This window comes from Danio rerio, chromosome 15 (genome assembly GCF_052040795.2).
Source record: "Danio rerio strain M-AB ecotype USA chromosome 15, GRCz13ab, whole genome shotgun sequence".
NCBI lineage: Eukaryota > Metazoa > Chordata > Actinopteri > Cypriniformes > Danionidae > Danio > Danio rerio.
In genome coordinates, this window is record NC_141035.1 from 34467501 (window position 1) to 34481375 (window position 13875).

Consider the following 13875-nt stretch of genomic DNA (forward strand, 5'->3'; position numbering starts at 1 on the left):
GTCTTTAAGAGCAGGCTAAGCTTGAGCACTCTGCATACAAATGACTCGGAAAGGTGTAAAGGTCAATTATGATTGGCTGTCGCTGCGTTACAAAGGAAACCTCGGCGTATGAGTCAGAGGATGGGAGAAATGATCATGCCATGTTAAAAGATGAAAGCAGATCAACAGTTGGAGCAGAAACCGGGTTTTCAATTATGAAATGAGCCTTTATACATAGCAGAATAGTATTAAACTTTGTGTGTTTGAAACGTTTCTTTGTCTGCTTCAAAAGTAGGCAGGTGTACGGCAATTAATCAACTTCATGAACTGGATGTGGAGTCTGTCAGATTGTAATGACTTTCATACATCAAACAGTTGAAGGAAGCCTGAAGTCAAAAATTGTTCTGTAATTTCACCGAACTCTCACTTTCAAAACGGTACTTCGCATGTGCCAGCCTGTGGTGATTAAGAATATTCTCAAAGCTTCTTTTTGCTCCAAACACGTGACGCACAACAATAACCTTCACGGTTTTGAAGTTCCCGTTCTCCGTCTCCCAGAAGTAGTTGGTTGCCTGAAGCGCTTTAGGCGTATATGTCAGGGAGGCATTCGTTTGAGCGTTGTTTTCTCTTGTAATGCATTCTTCAGATAGCAAAAAGTCAAGCGCACTAGCATAATCTATGAATTATTTCTGGATATTGTCTGCACAGCTAAAAATACTGTACTTCAGACCACCTCATATGGGAATGCTCAGTAGTTTGAAATGCGTCGCTGCTTCCAGAAGAAGCTCCTATGGAATATTTGAGCGAGGTTTAATCTCAGATATTGTTTTTGAAGCCTGCGTGAACTCAGTCGCCATCAAAGCAAGCCACTACAGAGCTGTAGTACCTGATTCCTCTTCAACCCGGCGCATAACAGTCACTTAACACAGTTACTGTTGCCATGGCGAGACTCGATATGGTCCCTGTCTTATCTTTCAGAAAGTCAAGAGCCTTTTTTAATGTAATGAAGCGTGAAGGAAGAGTTGGATGGAGAAAAAATGGGTTATTTGAACATTCGAAATTGGATAAATGCATACATTTTCTCTGTTGTTTAGCGATGCATCAGACTACATAATTGAAATGTGACATTGCGACGTGTCCTTGAGAATGTTTTATGTAACTATCTGATTGACTCTAAAACATGCCCTTTGAAAATCATCTCAACTCTCATATGGAGCTTTAAAGTGATATGAAACGTCTTTCAAAAGCCTCGGGAAGCATAAGATAACAGTTTCTCAGAGTTTCATTTTTAAAATGGAGATTGTTCAAGGGTGTTTAAGTAAGGATTTAATGGAGCTGATTTGACTGCAGCCTCTAAAAAAAGAGAAAAGTATTAGAATAAAAATGACAACAGTTGGCTAATTTGTTTTAAAAGTGATAACACCATATCTGATTATAACATCTTTCATAAGGCAATAGATCACACTTTAATATAGTTATTCTCATAAATAACTCCCAGAATTGTCTAGGTATGGGACAATGACCGTTTTCAAGGTTTTTAAACCACCAAAATACTGTTCTGTAATACTGTCCTTATGGTGTATGTAATTTTTTTTTTTATGTTTTTGGTTTTGTTTTTTAGGACAAACATATCTCCAGCAGAAAAGATCTTCAGTTGCCATTTTAAATTGTAAAAAAATCTGTGTTTTTTAAACTAAGCAGAAGTCAATGATTTATTTGAATTATTTAGCCTGGCATGTTCACTGCTCCAAATTAAATTATATTTTTATATCTGCGTCCAAAATCACCTCCTACTCAGTAGGTACAGCTTTTAAATTCGAATTTACTACTCGACTGTTAGACATATATGTTCTATACAGTATGAATGTAAGTGGTATGAATGAGCTCGGACATACTAAGGATACCATTTTGTCATCATCACATGACACCAGCGTCAGTCGTGTCGCTTCACTCCCATTCATGACTTCTCTCATGGTGCATCATGGGATATCGTAGCATCGATTGGATGTGCATTTCAGAATCTCGGCGGAAGTAGTGGGTCATCTGGGAACTTCATCCTTGCTGTTTTTCAAATTCTATGAATTTAGACATACTACTTGGCTCGCGTAATGTTTTTAGCATACTATGTAGTATGGGAGTATGCAATTTCAGATGCAGCCATTGTGTTAAAAACGGAAAAAGGTCTTGTTTTTTTACCCAGACATTTAAAAAGGATATATTTTAGAACAGTAATCACAATACCGTGAAACCTTGATATTTTTATTAAAGGTTATCATACCGTTAGAATATTATACCGGCTCATGCCTAGTGTTGTCTTTGAACCGAAAGGCAATGTTTTTCATAATTTCCAACACTGTATTAAAATAATATATAATACTGTAGGGGTGGCATGGTGGCTCAGTGATTAGCACTGTGGCCTCACAGCAAGAAGCTCGTTGGTTTGAGTCACAGCTGGGCCAGTTGGCATTTCTGCGTGGAGTTGGCATGTTCTCTCCGTGTTAATTTGGGTGCTCCGGTTCCCTCCACAGTCCAAAGACATGCGCTAAAGGTGAATTGCGTAAGCAAAATTGGCCGAAGTGTATGAGAATGTGTAAATGTGAGAGTGTATGGCTGTTTCCCTGTGAAAGGTTAAAGAATATGCTGGAATTGTTGGTAGTTCATTCCCTGTGGTGACCCCTGATTAATAAGAGACTACGCTAAAGGAAAATGAATGAATGATTTATAAATGGGTAATACTGTATATAGAGCTAAACCGAATCATAGTAAAACATAAAATTAATGCAATAAACATTTTTTATTGATATGTCATCTAAAAAAAAAAAAAAAAAAAAACTCTTACGTACATGACTGAAAAAAGAACAATAGTAATGCCAATAAAAGAGAATAAAAATAAAGTGTCATCTGGAAAATTCTAGGAAATTCAACTTTTGTTAATTAGGTTACAGATTTTTTATTTTTTTGAAATCATGGTTATTCTTTACAGTATATCTTTTTTAATTATACATATACAGAATAATATAAAAACATTTCAATCCAACTCATTCACATGATAGTCACATTAGTATGAATGAGCACTTACTTATGTAATTAAAGTGTTCTTTCTTTTTCTCCACTTATTAACATTCAAACGACCAAAACTTGGACACTTTGCCAAGAATCTCCTTGGATCAACATGGTGCAGCAGGGTGAATAAATTATGACAGTCTTTTTTTTTTTTTTTTTTTTTAAGTATCCCTTTAATAAATTATGGGATGAAAAATGCTTGCATCTCATGTCTAGAATGAAATGTCTAGATTTTCAAAGGGCTGTTTTATCTAAAAAGGAACCTTCGCTTTTAGTATCAGAGGTTCATCTTTGGATGGTCTTTTATCAGATGTTTCTGATGTCCCTCTTCATCATGCTTTTCTGATTTCTCTCTGGAGCATCTCCTAGAGGACGATTGACATGAAAAATAGCCTGTGTAGGTATAAGCCAAACTGTAATGTTAAATTAACCTGGCTTTATTCAGCACTGATGCCATTTAGCTTTCATTACACAACACCTTTGACGTGCTGTGTTTGTGTTGGTGCCTCTGATTTCTAATGTGATTAAGTCTATAAATGTGATTAAGATCCAAGTCATTGTTCATACTGCAGAGATGTCAGGTTTATTACTTGGGCATGTGCCAAGTTATTAAAAGTCTTGGCAGTTTCTGCCTTGGTTACGACCAATATTATGCTGTCAAAAGCCATGCAGAGCACTTCACACTTTGTAGTTTGGTTTAATAATAGGTTTTGTTATATACATGGCAAGGTTGGGGTAAGATGTGCCAGTGGGTGAGTGGCGTCACCACTTTAATCTAGCAAAGTGCATTGCTTTTGTAACCTAAATCCATCCTAACTATTTTTCTCTATGTATCTCTGTCTAACTTTTTTTAGCTATCCCTCTCTCTATCTCTCCATCTCTGTGTAACTTATTCAACTATCCCTTTCTCTTTCTCTCCAAGAATGACATGCAGTCTTTCTTCTTCTCTCTAGCTTATTCAAGTTCCTCCTTCTAACTCTGTTCAACCTGTTCTCTAAAATATTATGCACTCTTCAGATAGCAAAAAAATCTATAAATTATTTCTGAATGTTGTCTGCACAGCTAAAAATACTATACTTCAGACCACGAGCCGACCTTAAATGGGAATGTTTAGAAGTTTATATTAGTTTGAAATGCGTTGTTGTTTCCAGAAGAAGCTCATATGGAATATTTGAGTGAGGTTTAATCTCAGATATTGCTTTTGAAAGCTTTGTTGTTGAAGCGTGCATGAACTCGGTCACCATCAAAGCAAGCCACTACAAAGTTGTAGTACCTGATTCCTCTTCAACTCTGCGCATAACAGTCACTTAACATGGTTACTGTTGCCATGGCGAGACTTGATTTTTAATGATAAATTTATATATATAATTTAATCAGTTCGTCCCAGCTATTTTGTTCTCTGTATCTCTGTCTAACTAACTCTCTCTAACTCGTTCAACTCTTCCTCTTTCTCAAAATCAAATAATCTAATGTAATTTTCTTTATCTCTCAAGCATATTCAACTATCCCTGTCTCTATCTCTATAATTTATTCAACAGTCCATCTTTGTCTTTTAAACATATTCAACTATCCATATGTATCTCTTTCAAACATATTCAGCTGTCCCTCTCTTTATCTTTCTAACATATTCAACTGTCCTTCTCTATATATTTTTAACTTTTACAACTATTCATCTCTCTTTTAAACATTCAATGATCCATCTCTGTCTTTCAAAGATATCCAACTATCCCTCTCTTTATCTTTCTAACATATTCAGCTATCTTCTTCTCTGTCTTCAAAACATATTCTAACATTTTCAACTATTCATCTCTCTCCTTCAAACATATCCAACTATCTTTCTCTTTATCTTTCCAACATATTCAACTATCCCTCTTTATATCTTCCAAACATATTCAACTATCCCTCTTTTTATCTAACATATTCAACTATCCATATGTATCTCTTTCAAACATATTCAGCTGTCCCTCTCTATATCTTTCTAACATTTTCAACTATTCATCTCTCTCTTTTAAACAAATTCAACTATCCTTCTCTCTGTCATTCAAACATATCCAACTATCCCGCTCTAGATCTTCTAAACATATCCAACTATCCCTCTCTAGATCTTCTAAACATATTCAACTATCACTCTATATCTTTTAAACATACCCAACGATTCCTCTCTATATCTTTCTAACATATTCAGCTATCCCTCTCTTTGTCTCTATAAATTATTCAGTTTATCTCTATTCTTCTAACATATTGAATTTTGCCACTCATTATATCTATAACTCATTCAACTATCCCTCTCTTTAAATAATTTATTTAACTATCTCTATCTTTATTTCTATAGGTTGCCTCTATATCTTTCTGACATATTTAACTAACCCTCTCTTCATATCTACTTATTTAACCTTTATTTCAACTTATTCAACTGTACCTCAACTTATCTCTAAAAATGGTTCAATTAATCTCTTGATCATTCTCACATATTAAACTATCCTCTATCCCTTTAGCTCTATTTATTCAACTATCCTCTTTATCTCTAGTTATTCAACTGTCCTCTTTATCTCTACTTATTCAACTATCCTTCTTTTTATCTCTACTTATTCAGCTATCATTCACCTTATCTCTACTTATTTAACTTTCCCTTGCTTTATCTATAAAACTTATTTAACTATCCCCCTAAATAAACTGTCCTTTCCTTACCTTTCAAACATACTCAACTATACCTTTTTATCTCTATAACTGATTCAGCTCTTTGTCTCTCTTTCTTACTAACATATTCAACTATCTATTTCTTTGTTTCCCAAATATATTAAACTATCTCTATCTTTATTTATTTATCCTTGTAGGTTTGTCCAGTCTTCTCTTCAGCCATGAATCTATTCATATTTCTCTACTTTGCTAACTTAACTTTGCTAGTTGAATCTTTCTTGACCTGCAGAGTTAACCTGTTTGTCTAACAATGTGAAAGTGTGTTATGCTATTTTTGCATATTTTTTACGCAGAAGATAGGCTTAAAATAGTTACACAATACTTTTTTTTTTATTCAGCACTGCTCTCCAATTCTTTCTCGAAAAGTTGTGTGCCACAGATTTGAACATCCCTGTGACATCATGAGAATAAAAAAGGAAACTCATCCTCTTGATATCCCGTTCTTTCTCCTCAACCCACATTTTTATTCTCTCATCTCTCTGAACTTGACTGACCCGTATTCTTTTCTGGGATCTGCTCGGAAAAGCTCACGGTGTTGCCTCTTCTGAACAGCTCAGCACTGCTCATCGCCTAGATATGTGAAAACTCGAATGCTTTCTGAGTAATTAAAGCGCAACTCTGCCTTTTCGAACGTGCCGGAGATCATGTTTACTCAATCCACTTCCTTGGAGCAGCGCGCAGTTTAAGACCTGATAATGAGGCTCACGGATTTGGAATCTTTTAAAGTGGAGCTGCCTCGAGGCCCTGAATTATTGATGCAAAGTAGGAGGTTTAAAACTGCCTTCAACGCTCATTAGTCTTCGGGTGAGACACGCACAGGGACGGGGACTGCAGCTTTATAATGAGCATGATTAAACCGGCTCAAGCTCCCTTGCCTAAGTTCAGGTGTTAGAGTCCAGGCAGTTTTGTGATGTCCAACCCTTGCTGAGAATCCTAATGAGTGTTATTCTTTTTCCTGTTCCTCCAAAAAGGTGCTTTTCTGGTCTTTCAACAACAATTATAAAGATGAAAAGAAAAGGCAAAAAAAAAAAATATATATATATATACACACACACACACACACACACACACACACACACACACACACACACACACACACACACATATATATATATATATATATATATATATATATATGTGTGTGTGTGTGTGTGTGTGTGTGTGTGTGTGTGTGTGTGTGTGTGTGTGTGTGTGTGTGTGTGTATATATATATATATTTTTTTTTTTTTGCCTTTTCTTTTCATCTTTATAATTGTTGTTGCTCTTTGTATTACACCCATAGCCAGTCAATTGAAAGCTGTGGTTCTTTTTCTCAAAAAGCTGACCTTTTTGCAGTGACTGTATTCGCCTTATTTTCTATTAAATTATGAGGTTCAAATGTTGCATTTTAGTGACATTTTAAGCACTAATTTTTGCTGCATTATCTTGTCGGATGGTCATCATAACTACACTTTTTAATGTGACAAAAATATTTTCTACAATATTGTCAAAGTGCTTACTATACTGTTTTACCACAAAGTGTCAATTTACAAATTTTAAACTGTAAAGTACAATTACAGTTTTATTTATAATGTTAGTATATTACATTTTAAATAATATATTTTTTAAAATACAAATTTATTATCCATCGTTAAAAAAATAAATAAATAAATAAATAAAACTAATTTGTAATCTGTTAAATCTCTAAAACCTATTGCCTATTAACTAGAAAACCTATATGCAAATAGCAAACTTGCCAGCTAAGTTTCTCAGTCAGAATTTGTCCAATTGAATAATTGAATATGTCTTAAAACCTTCTTCTATCGGTTATTTTCACAAATTATGATGGTATACTGTCAAAAATGGGACAAATTAGTTTGGACTTTGTCATTGAGGGTGGGTCTACCACTCCTGGATACGGGCCTGAAATTATAAAATTTTCACACCCCATTTTTAAATGAATGTGTTGTTTTTTAAATTTTTGATCATTTTGATGTTAAAACTCTTTTTCAGAATGTTTTAAAAAAAGATAAATATTCCAAGATCTTTAATGTGTTCAAGATGAAAAGCTTTTAAAGTATATAAACAATAAAAGTTTATTTAATTGCCATTAAGCAATTGGAATGTGTACTGCATAATAAAATAATAATATTAATAGTAATAATATTGCAATTATTATTACATCTTAACATTTATTTTTTTATTTGCTAATTTTTGTTGTTTTCTGGTCAAAGAATAATGACTAGCATACATTTGTATGATTAACTGAAGACATTCGTTAAATTCAACTATTGATAGAATAAAAAGTGTATTGATAGTTTATAATTTAGAATCAGTTAATAAAATGAGTGACACGGCGGCTCAGTGGTTAGCACTGTTACCTCACAGCAAGAAGATCACTGGTTCGAGTCTTGGCTGGGCCCGTAGGCATTTCTGTGTAAAGTTTGCTTGTTCTCCCCGTTTTGGCATGGGTTTCCCTCGGGTGCTCCAATTTTTTCCCCACTGTCCAAAGACATGCACTATAGGTGTAGTGAATGAGTGTGTATGGGTGTTTCCCAGTACTGGGTTGTGGCTGGAAGAGCATCCGCTGTGTAAACCACATGCTGGAATAGTGGGCAGTTCATTCCGATGTGGGAATAAATCAGGGATACTTTGCCATGGCATGATGACTTTTTTATATTTTATTAAGTACGTACCGTATCAAAACAAGTGTACGATTTTCTTTATTCATTCATTCATTTTCTTTTGGCTTTGTCCCTTTATTAATCCGGTATCGCCACAGCGGAATGATCCACCAACTTATCCAGTATATGTTTTACACAACGGATGCCCTTCCAGCTGAAACCCATCTTTGGGAAACATCCATACACACTCATTAACACTAGGTTCACACTCATTTACACTCATACACTATGGACAATTTAGCCAACCCAATTCATTTGTACCGCATGTCTTTTGGACTGTGGGGGAAACCGGAGCACCTGGAAGGAACACAAGCGAACGCAGGGAGAACATGCAAACTCCACACAAAAACGCCAACTGACCCAGCCAAGGCTCGAACCAGCAACCTTCTTGCAGTGAGGCGACAGGACTACCTACTGCACCACCGCGTCACCCTAATTTTCTTTATGCTTTATACAAATAAATCTCTTATTTTGGATGGCATTATTTTACCCATTTCATTTATTTGAACGATTAAAGCTCTCGACTTTAATCACATTTAATAAGCTTTCTATTTATGGGAAATCACTTTTGTAAATTTAATGTGATGCGGACTCTAAAATGTCTTTGACCCACATGAGAAACCCTTCTTACATAAGTGCATCTGGTCCGCCAGTTGTGATTACAAAGTCAGCTTAATTATACAGCATTTCCTTAAGACTGATTAGTCAAATAGTCGTTCCGGGAACCCACCAAGCAGTTGATTTTAAAAATATGTAGATGCACATCCCTAATTCATATTTTCCACCAAAAAGCTTTTCATCTTAAACCCAAAAAGGTTGAATATATTCAGCTTTTGCATTAATGTCCTCCTGCAGCACCTGAGGGGGCCTTAAATCTGAAGGGCTATTTTTATATATATATATTTTTTTTACTCAGACTGATACATCTGCCCTTTCTCAATGCGAATACTCAAGTCTGCATTTCTTTTGCTCCATCTTTCATTCCACCTCTCCCGTCTTATCTTTTTCTTCCGTATCATCCTTTTTTGATCTCTTTCATTCACTCTCTTCTCCGTTTCCCTCTCTGTTTCTTTGAACAACACATTACCCCGTGAGTCGAAAGGGATTGGGCAGCTTTGCATACAAACTTGGATCACTTGAAATCGTTACATCTACTGCAGCACAATGATCTGAGTCACTGGAGCACAGCCAGTTCTACACTGAAACAATCAGCTCTGGGCCAGGATGCACAACGCCACCGCTCATGGAAATGAGCCATCGACAGGCTTTCTTGTCTCCCATCACCCGCCACTGAACGTGCAAAATCCACTCTTGACATTCTCATTGTTCCTCCGTATGGCTTAATGGCCCCTCTTGTGTGGCTCTGTCATTTAGAAAAAGGATGTCTGGTATTGTTAGAGCAACATTGAAGTCAAGAGTAGGCGAAAAATTGTGCCATTATTCTTTGCATTGTTTTTTTTCTTTTTTTTGCTTTCCATCTGGTAATCATTGTCATGCAAGATCGACTTGATTGACGGAACAAACTCTCACTTCAGTTTTGTTTTGTTTTGGTGGGTTTTTTGCTCTTTCTTTCCCTTGTTATTCCAATTATTATATGCTGGTAGACTGCTGCTTATTTGTACATTTGCCAAGTCTCAGAGGAACAGTTTGTTCAAAATGAGCATTTTGTCATTACTCGCCCTCATGTTGTTTCAAATCTGAATGGCTTTTTTTTTTCTCCTGTGGTGGAAAGGGATTGTAAAAACTGCTTGCTCTTTTCCACACATTCACAACAATTACAGTTAAACAGTTACTGAAGCATCCAGTATTGAAAACAATAAAACTGGTAAAATAAAAGCTCTAAATTGATTATAAACGTAGTCATTGCAACACACACTGAAAATATTACACTAGTGGTCCTCAACTATCAGTTGACCAGTACTAGTTCGTGAGGGACCGGGAAGAAATCATTAATTATTTCCGTTTTATTTATTTTCTGAGTATGAGCGAATTTTTTTCTTTTATTTTTAAAAATCTTTTATTTTGAAAAATGACCATATAATCTCGCTTGCATCTCGGCCACTTGAGTGGCCATGATTTAACCCACAAGCTAGCAAACTGAGTAAGAAACAGACGTCTTTGGAAAATTTCTTTGCTAAGGGGAAAAGGCTAAAGGAAGGAAGCGCAAACTGCCAAAGAATGGATCCGCAACCAATTTTTCAACAAATCAGGTGAATCCACCATGTCTGTGCAAGAAGATCGCGAATGATGGTGGATTTTTAGGGGTTGTTTGCATATTCTATGTTTTTTAGAATTTGCACATATTAGTTGTTTTAAATGGAGGAGTGTAGCTTGCACGCACAAGCGGCGACGCTCTCGCGTCTTCCAGACACACAATGACTGCAACCTTTGATCTTTCCGTGGTTTAAAAGGTTGAGGATCACTGCATCACACTTTAAGTCAACTTAAAAAAATCAGTAATTTGTTACAGCTACTTTTTTTTGTTTTTCTCAAAGTATAATTTTATTAAAAAATATTTATTTTGGTAAAAAAAAAAATACATTCACAACACATTATTAAGTAAAAATATTGTTTAATATAGAGACACTAAATATCTATATATTTCTTTTGGTTTAAGGTAGAAAACTATATTTTTTAACCTTAGATCAAAGTGCATTTTTGCTTTGGACCAATCTAAAATACTGTAGTTTTACCCTCAAATTATAGTTTTGACTTGGTTGAAAATGAAAAGTGTACTTTAATCCAAATCAAAATATTTATTTTGTCCATGCAAGAAAATTTTAATTTACTCAAACGTAAAACATTGTTTTTATAAACCATGATTAATTACTTGAATTACGTTTGACTTAAAATCCAAGTAAAATTGTACTTTGAGCTAAACTAAAATAAATTGATACAGTATAATGTTAGGTTGTATTTCAAGTTTTTTTTTTCCAATAATGAGTTCAATTATTATTCAATAACAATCTGCTGGTGCTGTGAGCATGGCTATAAATGCCACACAAAATGGTATCAACAAAACTAACATTTGAAAAACATAAAAACTGAAGGCATCAGATTCACTTAAATTAATTTCTTACTTACTCCCAGTGCCGTTTTATATCAAAGTTGATATTTATCCACACCATTTTGGTGTTTCGTAACCCACTTGGAGGACCAGGACATCTACACATACACTACGGACAATTTAGCTTACCCAGTTCACCTATAGAGCATGTCTTTGGACTGTGGGGGGAACCGAAACACCCAGAGGAAAACCACACTAACACGTTAAGAACGTGCAAACTCCACACAGAAATGCCAGCTGAACCCGCAACCTTCTTGCTGTGAGGCGACAGTGCCCACTGTGCCACCATGCTGCCCACTTACATTAATTGTTCACCTAAAATTGACTGTTCACCTAAAAACTAACAATATGCAGTATAGTAAAATAAACATTGTAAATTTTGATTTCATATTGGCTGTAATTGTGTTTACCCATGCCAAGTTTGGCTTGATTTAAAGAAACTCTAGAGTATTTGTTGTTCATTTGATGTGTGATGCTGCTGTTTGAACCTTGGTGCGTACAAAACAAGTAAGCCTGCATCATTGAAAAGATAAGTCTAGATCAACTTTAATTTAAATGAACTTGAACGTCATGAATTGAATGAACCCAGCATGGAGCAAATCATGAAGCAAAAACAGGGCTGAATGTCACATGATGAAATTAGAGAAAGGACAGAAAGCCCAACAATGCCTGTTCATTTTCAGAATGTTGCCCATGATCAATTCATTTATATTACAACAATATAAGCTGATTGCTGATTCATTGAAAATAGTCTCACTCCAACTAATTATTCTTTAAAGAATTGAACATTTATGATAGGGGGAACTGGGTGGATAATAAGCTTCAATACGAATAAAAAAAGGTCAACAAATCTGTTTAATGGCTTCAGTCCAGTTTATGATACTTCATAAAAGATACTTTATAAAATGACTTTTATGGTGCTTTATTGCCCTTTATTGAAACATAAAAGCTTCAGTACCCATTTATTCTAAATGCATCTAAAAGAATGAGCAGAATATTTCAGGAATATTTTCCGCTTTCATAACTTGTGGAATGACAGAAGGTTGAATAAAAGCATGTTCAATTCAAGAATGAACTATAAAGATAAACGTCAACATCTGCAGGCAATATCATTATGTTTATTATGAGCATGAGCTGTCACGCTTCAGATCTTTGAAGCAGGATGGATCCGAGATTCAGACTAACATTCCCGATCAGTGTCACTTCTAAGGATGGTGGCACCAGCACCTGAAATTGGTAGCATTTTGTAGAGTAATATTAATGACATTACCAATACAATAACATTGGAAATGAACATTTGACAGTAGCTTAAACTGGATATTCAGTTTAGATATTGGATAATGTGTGGAGATATTGGATAATGTGTGGAGTATGCATGTTCTCCGGTGGCCCCCACAGTCCAAAGACTTGCGGTAGAGGTGAATTGAACAAACTAAATTGACCATAGAGTGTGCCGTTGGCCGAGATGTGTTAATGAGTGTGTGGATGCAGTACTGGGCTGCAGCTGAAAGGGCATCCGCTGTGTAAAACATATGTTGGATAAGTTGGCGGTTCATTTCACTGTGGCAACCCCTGATGAATGACGTGACTAAGCCGAAGGAAAATGAATGAATTGTATGACATTTGTTATGAAAAACATTAACCTAAGGAATTTAATACAAATACAAAAGCACAACTATTGTGCTAACAAAATTAAGCAATTGTAATAATTACTCATTTAAACACATTTAATTTATTAATAACTTTATATATCTCAATATTAATATCCCACATTGCTCCTAGTGGTTCCAAACATAATACAGTTAATAGTGTTAATACAGTACATGGTAATTGATGATTTGCGGCATGAAACGCCTTTTAACCTGATTATTTTTGTACCATGTGAAACACTGCGTCCACATCAGGGTTATGGAGAAAGACCGCACTGTTTAGTTTGCATTGGAGAGGCTTGAAATTGAACAGTGCTGTAATGATCATAAAGGATTTGTCTGAAAAAAACGCATCACCTTAAAGTGTTCACCTAAAAGTTTTAATTATGTGAAGTTATACAATCTAATTTTGATAGGATCATGTGCTATGATTGAACATGGCTGGTCTCACATCAACAATTATCAATAAACCAATCAGACGAATTCAAGCCTACATAAATAGCCTCCCTTATCTTTGTTTTTGAAGAATCCCCCCCATCCACCTCACCTTTTCCTCCTATACCAAGGGGAGTTCCCGACACCTACCTGATCTCGGACCCCCTTCTAGGCTAAATGACCCGGTGGAAGCCCTGGGCCCAAATTTCTCAGCGCTCTGGGTTCTATCCCGGGACAGCATGCCAAACCTGCAATCAGTCAAGCATTAGCTAGGTGTAAACTTTTGAAGTTATTAATTACTTGGGTTGTTTCAAACCCCTAA

At 35.5% G+C, this 13875-nt stretch overlaps 1 protein-coding gene across 1 annotated transcript in view; it reads left to right on the forward strand.

Annotated features, from left to right (window-relative positions):
• The window catches only part of b3glcta (beta 3-glucosyltransferase a), a 150684-nt gene that overhangs the window by 52258 nt on the left and 84551 nt on the right, over positions 1 to 13875 (forward strand). The gene's annotated exons all lie outside the window — the stretch shown is intronic.